This window comes from Stylophora pistillata, chromosome 4, assembly GCF_964205215.1.
Source record: "Stylophora pistillata chromosome 4, jaStyPist1.2, whole genome shotgun sequence".
In the NCBI taxonomy this organism is placed as follows: Eukaryota; Metazoa; Cnidaria; class Anthozoa; order Scleractinia; family Pocilloporidae; genus Stylophora; species Stylophora pistillata.
This window is the reverse complement of record NC_142522.1, coordinates 11,757,030-11,765,367: the sequence shown is the minus strand read 5'-3', so window position 1 is coordinate 11,765,367 and position 8,338 is coordinate 11,757,030. Positions and strand designations below refer to the sequence as shown.

The window sequence follows — 8,338 nt, the reverse complement described above, 5'->3', positions numbered from 1 at the left end:
AAGGTCCCTATTGAGTAAAGTCGTGCGTTGCATGCATACACCGGCAGTAACCGTCCTTTCTATAACATCAATCAATAGTTAGATATTCTAGTCTTCTCGGATAGGGACGAATAAATGGAGGTCCCGTCTCCTGCAGGGTTGGTGGTAGGAGACGTTAATTTCCCACACACGAGATTACTGTGTGATGGATTTCCTCTCCTGGGTGGGATGGGTGGGTTTAAAGGGCCCGCAGTAATTGGGGCAAGACGTTGCGGTGTCCCTGCCTGTCGGCGAATTTTGTAGAGATATTAGATTATATGATGTATTTAGTTTAGGGATGTGTCAAATACAGTGCTTAGTTAAGGTCTTGAGGAAAAAAATGGTCACAGGCGTTTTTTTTCCCTCTACGTTCTCGAAAGTTTTATGTATGATCCAAGGTATAAGCTATTTTAGCTTGAGGCCTGTCTAAACTAGAGCTGACTAGAAATTGCCAGAAGAAGAAAGGAAACGAAAACTGTGAATGAATGAACCGTTTTGCCCTTATCTAAAGTAAAAAAATGCATCTAGATTTTAAACCGGGTGTAAAAAAAAAAAAATAAAAAAAACAACCATCTCAAGCTTTTAAGAGTTTGCGGTGGCCTATCCCAGCAAGTCTCAAAATAGAAAAATTTCATTACTGAAGACAGTTTCGAACCTCATTAAGTACGCTGATTTTCATACCTCGGTGATTTCAGACAACTCTCACATGCGTAGCTTAAGTCTCTGTGCATTGCTCTGCAGCGTAATAAAGTCTCACTTTTAATTTTCAATACTGCATCGCATCCCTAGTGCAGAATAGAAACCCTAGAATAAATGTGGCTATAATCATTTCAGTGTACTTATATGTTATTGGGAATGGTAGATTCCTTTCAGTCGGGCTGCTGGCGTAAGGGATTTTTTCATATATCAGTAATGAGGTATTTCATCTTCAGATGTTAACGACAGCAGCGAATGAAACTGTTTTACGTTAAACTAATGCAGCATATCCACTTTAGCTCTTTGACTCTTTACAATACTTATAAGTCTAAAGTTCTGTCGAAAGTTCATTACAAAAAAAAAGTCAGATCCAGTTTTGACCAATCTTATCTTGGTGCTTTTCTTTCTCAACCAAATTCTGACCCGTACTGCTCATCATTCCATGGTATATAATCTCTTCAACTTTTTCAAGAGCGCTCAAATCATTGATAATTTTCAGTGCAATTAGTATTGCTTCATGATTAACCAAATATTTGTTCCTTCTTTTAAGCGCCAACTGCTATAACACTAAATGAGCCCTATTAAATTTTGCTGAAAGGTTTTTGTGGAAAACGTATCTCGATTTGTCAGAGCTGATCCTATCGGTATCTTCTGTGTCCACAATAAATCACTCATTACTTGACCATTTTATGTTTCTCTAAAAGAGACAATTCATTGATTATTTTATTATTCAAAACTGGCACTCTAAGATGATGCCCGAATATGGTGTAAGGTGCTCAGTAGTGGCCGCGAAAACCTGTGCACGAGAGGCCTGACATTGAAAGGTAGAAAACACTCGCTTTGGCGGCCAAATGATTGTTAAATGTTCCTCAAAATAGAATGACTGTTAACGAAAAACTGTGTTAATACAAAATTTCGATAGTTCATTGATCTTTATTTGCTACATTCGATCTAAAGTTTTCGCGCAGTTAGTAGAGTTACATGTAAAACGTCTACAAAGGAAATTTAAAGTACATTTTCTTAATTCGCTAATTCTTCACAAATTACATTTCGTAGCATTACAATCACTTTACCCCATTATTTGATATGTATTTTATAAAAAGTTGCAGTTTTATTTTTCATCATTTCTGTTCTATATTATCAGTACATTTGTTCATTCCTTTGATATCCCTTTTTTTTTAGCAGCAGGTACTTGGAAATGCGCAGCTAATGACTCTCTTGCCGTTGTTTGGAAAACAATCGAAATCGTGCATTACACGCACGGAATTTCCACAGCTTGTATGTTTCTTGCAAGTATGGTATGTTACAATTTTGTTGCACACAATAAGAGATCTGATGCAGTCGGTATTCGAGTTGGTATGAGATAAAGCCAGAGGTGTTTGAGCGAGGATTTGTCTCTGTATTGCGTCACAATCGACTTTTCCATTTCCAGGCGAGAAAGAAGGTGGGGTGGCATCCACGAGGTCGAAGGAACCAAGTGACAGAGCCAAAAACATGGCGACTGTAAAAGCGTGGACAATCTGGAAATAGGAAAATGCACAGGAAAGTGCAATATTAATTGAGGTCGAATAAAACTGTATCGGTTCTTGAATCACTATAAAGTTAACATGTTATTTTGCACGGAGAAGGCTACAGTAGATGGTTCCTTTCTTCAAAGTTTCATTTCATCTCATCAGTTGAGTAGAAACTTGAAAGAAAACAGCGAGTTAAGAAAAAAATGATAATAACCCCACCTGTTTTGGATTGATGAACATTTTGTATTTTGCGATTCTTTTACGTCTTCTCGCGATCGCACACAGCTACCTCAGCTACTGATGTATAGTATTCTCCTCATAAGCTCTTATATATCCTCCATAAACTAAAAATATCGAAATTTTCCCTTTCTGTAAACGATGAAATCTGCATCCTTTGGGTCCGTTTCAGATGGTGGCCACGTTTTCGTCAATCCGGCAATTTTCGTGGCTGAATGCTTTTGAGAATAAATGCATCTGAATGTAGTGCATCTTGACGTTGACAGACATTAATGAAACGGAGCATAGGTGGGATTGGAATGTAGATAAAAATATTCTTTGAGAACGATCTTAAAAATGTTTTTTAAAATCTTATTCTAGTTAAGCGTTCTAAACCATATAGAAGATCCGTCTCCATTCCACAATTTTATCCGCTACGGAAGCAACTAGTGATGCGAAAAAGATCATACTAGGTGCAGAAAAATGAGTTGCTCTATTTAGTCAGTGAACCGTAAGTGGTAAGCGAAGGTAAAAAATTAAAAGCATCAATGATTCGGATTTTACGATTAAACTACAGATACTTATACATTAGAGTACCCAAGCGTGAGGACCAATATTGGCTCCAGTAATGTTTCATTGCGGAAGACCTTGCACAAAGTCCTTATCATTTAATTGATTTATGTGTGGCATACTATGATCAAAAGCACGTGTCTCCGATAATCACCTGAAGCATCTATGGTTAAGCTATTGGACAAAGGACTACAATTAAAAGTTTAGCAAGGAAGCCAGCGGACTACATCACATACAAGGGAGCTCATTAGACCTTCATCAATCGTGCCCAAGGTATTAGAGCAATATTATTTTTATGAGCTTCCATAAGATAAAAATAAATGGAAAGGCTAATGAACGTAGGTTGCCTCTTATAATTGGTCCTCGTATATTTCGTTTTTGTGTTAAACCAGTCAGTCGAATTACGAAAGTTAAAAGTTATTCGTAACTGTTGCTGATATTTAGCAATGAGTCTCTCTCTAAGATCTCATTTATTGTACCATTCAAAGACTGAATACCACACAAACTGTCGAAGAGGGGCAAAATTTTAGGAATTAAGAATGTTAAAAACGAATTTCCAACGACTAAACCTATCTCTACACCACTGAATGAGGTCGTTTATTTCACCTCTTGCCCCATTTTCTTTCACCTGTTTCATCTCAAAACGGGAAGTAAATTCTTTAAAGATGTGTCTTCCTGTACTGCCACGGATAATGTGAAAACTGCCTCGAGCAAGTGCTGATACGTAACAATTATATGGTCAATATAAAATGAGGCGAGTTTCAGTTTTCTATCCAACGTCATCGTAAGAGAATTCAAAAGTAAATTCATCGTCCAAAAGTGAGTGTGTGCTTTTACCTTAAAATTTTTTTTAATGGCTTATCAGGATTCGGTGTGGTTCAACGACTGAAATATTTACAACTCGAGTAGAGTTAGAGAAGACACAGTCCTTAAAAGACCCTAAAACTGCACAAGAAAATGTGTGAAACTCAATCAACAAAAAAAAGTTTAGAAACTTTTGAAAATCAGTTAGTGATTATAGAGTAACATTTAGTTCTATATAAACCTTTTAAAAATGTCATTGTCTGTAACAGACAGTGAGAGATCAATGACCTGTATACAACTTTTAGAACTGTTCCGTTTCGAAAATGTTTGTTCAGGGATACTATTTCAATTGAAAGTCGTTTTACTATCAGAGGTGGGTGGCCAATGATTTTTAATAATCAAATGTACTTAAAGACGCTAAGATTACAGAATAAACACAGGATCATTTTAACATCAAAACTACCCATATAATAATATTTTCTTATTTTTTTTAGTCACTAAAATGGACGGTAGGAGGTAAGAGTCATACAAATAATCACACGCCAAAGCTATGTTAAATATTTGAATCTCAACCTATTGTAGGCTATTATTCTGCAAATAACGGTACACATCTAGACGTAATTGAATTGATAGCCTGGATGAAATACATTTTTTTCTTATATAATGATGTGGTATTAACAATGATTTTTTCAAAATGAACTGTAAGTCAGTCGGCTTGTTTCAGTTGATTAGTACATAAGAAGTTACATTTCGTAGTTGCTAGCCATATGAAAGGAAAGTGTTTCCAGTAACTGTAAATGTTTAAGGAGAAGTATTTATTCTAACTGTTTAGCGTGGCTTTGTTCATCTGAATACTCTTATTTTTATTTGTAGAAAATAAGAATAATATAGTAATTGAATCTTACAGGGCCCTCATCTAAGTTTGTAAAATCAATCTATGTACCTTACATTTCTTTTATCAGCATAGCCAGTGAGGCATTGGTGAGATACAGTCTTTAAAAGCGTTTTACCTTCGAAAATGAAGCGTAGATTTGGCAAGTTGATCGTTTCGCGTTATATATATATATATATATATATATATATCTTTATGAATACGAAGATTATATCAATAATAGTGATCGCAGTTGTGTTATAGATTCAGTAAAACATAGAAACTCTGAAATAGACAATTTGAGGCTCAGTTTAGTAATTACATGTATATGTCATTGAAGGTCGTCGAATCTTTTCAGTGGTGCCGCTGGAGTAAGACGGTTTTTATTTTTAAGTCATGGGGTATTCCATTGACGATATTTTAACGAACGCTATTTTTTTGTCTTTTTCTTTTTAATGAACGTAACCGTTCTACGTCAAACCAATGAAGGATATCCACTTTAGCTTTCAAACTCTTAATTTTTACATTACGTAGAGCACAAAAATTTTTTCACCGAAACCTAATCACAAGAAAATGTCTAGTATCTCTCAATTTTACCCTGGTGTTTTTTCTTTTCCAGCCAGTCACTAATCTGTATTTTTCATCATGCCATGGTACGCAATCTCTTCAACGATCTCAACAGCGCTCAAACTGTTTAGCGTCTCAATAATAATTTTCACAGCGACTTGCAATGCTTCATGATTCGCCAAAGGTTTGTTGCGTGTTTCAAGCGCCAAACACTGATACTCTAGATGTGCCATTTTAGATTTTCTGAAAGATTTTTTACAAAAAATTTATTTCTCGATTATCAGTGGCAACGTCATTGGTGGCTTCAAAACTCCTTACTTAAAAGTAATGATTAAGAACATTAAATAATTGAGTAGTCATACGGGCAATTTCTGAATTTTAAATCATCTAATTGATTGATACTGACACTCTGACATAAGGTATAGGGTACTAATGGCTTAGAAAACCTGTCCCTGAAAATTCCAAATCCTTCGCAGTACTCTGTCTGTGATAGGAAGGATGCTTGTTTGAGTTTTTGTCAAACATCTGTTGTTACCTGTTAACAATTTAATGCAAAACGTTGTATAATCAATAAATCTTTATTTGATATTTGAAATATACTACCCCATCTGATGGAGAACACGGGAACTATAAAAGAGAGAATGAAAATTGTAGCTTCCTCTAAAAATAGCAAATATGTCCAGGATTTTGGGCTCTTTAAAATGAGCATGGTAAATTGTCCTCACTGATAAAAGTTCACTCAAATTAACAATTCAGTCAAATATGAAGTAGTGTGATAATGTTCAAAAATCTATTCATATATGTGAATTATTTGCTAAAAAACACCTCCATTCAATCCTGGACATAAGTGCCAGATAGTGGTCAGGGGAAGCAAAATATTCTAGAAGCTGAATTCACTTTCCACTGACAATAACTTAAATGTAAGCTCCTTAATTAATGAAATTGCTCAAAATATATATATCTTATTAGACGTTTTGTTGTGTAGTATCGCTGAGTATTTTTACGAGTTGTGCCGTATTTTGACGAGCCCGTAGGGCTCGTCAAAATACAAATAACGAGTAAAAATACTCAGCGATACTACACAACGAAAGGTCTAATAAGTTATTTATTATCCAACACGCCAAACTGTTATTTTAGTGCGGGCGAATTTCGCGGATATTTATTTACGAAGAGTGCGTGACAGAAGTACGCGAAGCGGAAAGGAATGGACGCGTTGTGTTGCTGTTTCTATTTTCTTCGTTAAATGAAGAAATTTTCTGGTCGTCAAGCTGTTTTTCTTTGTTCGATTCATCAAGTAAACTTGGATCTATATTTGTCAGCCATTCTTCATCGTCGGAAATATGATCCAAATTGTCCGCCACTTGTTTTTTTTCGCTCCCGCGATGCGAGAAAACCTGTTTAACTAGTACTCTACGATAGACGAGTACAAATACCGCGTGGCATTTGTACTCGTCCGTGGCGTTATTTGTACTCGTCTAAGTGTAGTTGGATAATAATACATTTTATTCATGCACATCGTCATGATTCACCTAATTTCGTCAATGAGGACTGGGGTAATTCTCAAGGAAGCAATGAACCAGAACTCCCAGAAGAGGATTTTGCTGAGAGACCACAAGAACAAAACGATTCAATGCTTCTCTCAGATAAATGTGGCGTGCTCATTTATTGGCTTTTATTGTTCTTATTTTCCTGGCAGTCTGGATTTTCTGTAACAGATTCAGCTACGGAGATGTCACTTAAATTTGCCAAACACTTTGTACAAGTTCAATAAAGATCTCGGGCTTTTGAACAGTGATGATTTCGTCAAGTATGTCGTCTGTCCAAAGTGCAAAACTTTGTATGGCTACAACGACTGTGTCAAGAATCATTTTGGGAGGCAAGTGTCAGCTCGCTGTACCTCTGTTCCCTGGTTTAGGCACCCCCATAGGGCAAGAAGAGGTGAGTCAACACCCAAAGTAACTTAATATAGCTTTACACAATAACTACGATTATTATTCCCTAAATTTTTTTTCATTTCTGAGTGGTTTACAATACAATGCTAATTCAAATTAACCAGCCAGCACTGATCCCCACTCCCCTTCAGAATTACTTGTTAACTTCCTTGGGTGTGTATGGATATTAGCTGGAACCAATTAATTAGAGTCACATGTAGATTTGATCAAGCAAATGAAAAAATAATAAATAAATATAAACTTCAAATACACTTTAAAATAATAATAGTTTACAAATTTACTTGCATCTAAACCATTCGCAGGACAAGGTATTGTCCTTTTACTCAATTGGCTTTAACTTTATATATGTTTTGTCACTCAGGACCTTGTGATGAAGTACCCCTGAAGACTGTTCGCACTGGCGCAAAGACTTTTTTGTACCCAAGGATGGTCTATTCATACAACTCTGTTATAAAGTTTATAAATTCTTTGTAACAACTGCTTAGGAGACCTGGATTTTGGAACAAGTGTCAGGAGTGGAGAAAGCAGGAGTTACCTAACAATGTCAAAACTGACATATACGAAGGAAATGTATCGAAAGAGCTATCATCAACTGGTTTTCTTTCGCATGTCAACAGCCTAGCTGTTATGCTAAATAATTTGGATATATCAACAAAGTTGAAATGGTAAATTGGCCACGGTAACGATTACAAAAGGTGACGTTTAGAGCGTTAGCCCTTCGTCGGAGCGAATGACGAAGGGCTAACAAATTTACCATTTCAACTTTGTTGATATATCCAAATTATTTCGTTACCCCACCGACGCAGCCCCAAACAGTTTATTTAGAAACGATCAGCCTTTATTCATATGTTATGCTAAATGTTGACTGGTTTAGGCCACATAAACATTCTCCTGGATCTGTGGGAGTGATTTACCTTGTGTTGCTCAATCTGACTCGCCATGAGAGGTACAAACTGGACAATATTATTGTCGTGGGTATTTTACCTGGGCCCTCAGAACCAAAACTAACTACTAACACTTTTCTTGAACCATTTTTCAGGGAATTATAGACACCCTGGGCTTGTAAATTTCGTTTCACTGTCTGTGGAAGTTTCTGTAAGCTGCTTATCAAAGACATCCCAGCCACAAGA

At 36.2% G+C, this 8,338-nt stretch overlaps 1 pseudogene; it reads left to right on the top strand.

The window, feature by feature from the left end:
* The first annotated feature begins 4,320 nt into the window (after nt 1-4,320).
* Nucleotides 4,321-8,338, top strand: part of LOC148732492 (uncharacterized) — a 5,559-nt pseudogene continuing 1,541 nt past the window's right edge.